Genomic DNA, 2,270 nt, shown 5'->3' with positions numbered 1-2,270 from the left:
TTCTTCTTCTTCTTCTTCTTCTTCTTCTTCTTCTTCTTCTTCTTCTTCTTCTTCTTCTTCTTCTTCTTCTTCTTCTTCTTCTTCTTCTAATATGATTGGCAAAGTACCCTAATCCGGTCCTTTAACAAGTTGTCTGAGCAGGTTTTCAAAGTGTTTAAACGTTTAGAGGTTTAACTGACCCTGATATTGATATTGATAATGATATTGATATCTTGACAGTCGTGGGGCAAGGCACATAGGATCCAGCCACGTACAACTTGTTTTTACCAACCAACACGGTAGCTGGATAGATCACCATTGTTTTTACAGAATCAGAGATAGGATGGCACTCTGTTAGCTCAGTTTATATCATACTGGAATGTAGATCGGAGGCCGTGGTTGAAACCCCTCACTGAGTGTTTTTGTTATGTGCTTTCAACCCATATCCGAGACGAACGTTAAATTCAAAGGGCCTGTCTCCTAAATAACATTTTTTTAAATCCCTTGCCAATATGTATGAGATTGATGCCATCTGATTAGAAGGGAAAAAGTGCGTATGATAGTGTCCAATAGTGGATTACGTGCATACTTAGTATAACAAGTAATTGTTACAGCAGATAGAGATTCCAGGATTATAGATGTAAGTCATTGATCTGAGAGCGGTGATGATTTTAGAAATAATGGTGGTGATGAGCGATGATATGGGATTGCGTAATAAGGAACGTGGGCATCCTCTATCCCGTTCCCTACCCGAACCATCTTTACGGTCACCGTGTAGTTCCGAAATGGTGAGCACAGTCTCTGTTAAGGTGGCATTGTTAGTGTCAGGCCTATTCTATCGGGCCAAGACAAGTGTGGAGAGGAAGTAAAGTGGGAAGACAGTATAGTGGCAGGTATGTTAGGGTATTTGTAAGTGGGTTGTAGGTTGCAAGTTGCAAACAGATTATGATCTTTAAAAATGCAGCATTCTACTCCCTGATCAGTTGCCCCGAGTATTCTTTTCGAGTCATATTAAGCTTGCGAAGAATCTGACACAGGATCCTCGAACTCGAGTCGACGAGTCGAGAGGGCACAATTTACACATAATATAGTATCCCCTCGCCTCAGGGGGAGCGAGCGTCTTAAATAGCCTAATGCACAGCTGCTGTTGTTGATAGCAGCGTTAAACCCATAACAATCACACTTACTAGAGACAGGGAATTACACTGCTCAAACCACTGCTTTCTTGTCGTGGAGTAAAGCGTATTGTTTAATGTTTCCCAATTTAGAGGAAGGTGTAAGTTGTTCTTGGGTTCTTGTCATTGGGTTTTGTTTCTTTCAACTCAAACGGGACGTAGTGGAGATAGAGTGAAAAAGTCTGCTATCAAGCTAGATTTATAAATATTATAAAGACTTTTTTAAAAGTCAGTTTGCTTACGTTGTAGTAAAAGCCTTTAATTGGATACCATTCCTTGCGGCAATGGCGCCTATTGATGGTATTATAAGAGAAAACCACAGCTCTTTTATACCTCCGGCTGCTGATGACTGGGTTTTATTGAGGACCAGCAGGTTGACCTAGCCCGTAGTGCGATAGTTTAAGGACTGAAAATAAATAGAGGTGACATATTTCGTCCAGTCCCACGGCCAAAGCACAAAACTATCATTATGTGGGGTCGGTATCTTCAATTTCAATAATGGCCTTCACTGTCACAGAGCTGAGTGATTTCAAAACTCATAAGCTTAAACTTAAACTAACAAAAATATAACGTCCTCCTCTCTTGAAAGGGGCTTTAACTATGGTAACGATTTGTAGATGTTGGTAGTAGTTACTGGGGCTTCCGATGTTCGCTCTGCCGGTAAAATTACCTAGCTGTGCAGGAGGTACCCCCACCCTCCCGCCCATCTTTCACCACCAAAGGACCATTTGTCAACTGTTTATGCCCATTGAAGTATCCCTTGGTCGGGTTGGAGACTGGAAATGAGCTTGATTTTCCACGTCTTGAATAACCTGCAACTTGCCCAAATATCACAACTACAAAAAAAACAAAAAACAGAAATCAAAATAAGAGCGAATTACATGATCTTGTAAAACAAACATCGCACAAAATATTCAAGTTCAATCTTCTTTTGGGTGACTGGTATATATTTTATTTCAGAACTGTATTTGATGCACGTTTCTAAAATGCCTAATGTAAAAAGAAATTGATAACCGGGAATGCACAACTGCCATGTGTGCTTACGGGGTCGGGGGGAAAGGGGGGGGGGCTACAATTCCATAACAGAACTAGAAAGATTTAACTTGATCTTTCTTC

The sequence above is a fragment of the Aplysia californica genome, unplaced genomic scaffold (assembly GCF_000002075.1).
Source record: "Aplysia californica isolate F4 #8 unplaced genomic scaffold, AplCal3.0 scaffold00044, whole genome shotgun sequence".
NCBI lineage: Eukaryota > Metazoa > Mollusca > Gastropoda > Aplysiida > Aplysiidae > Aplysia > Aplysia californica.
This window is presented reverse-complemented; position numbering follows the sequence as displayed.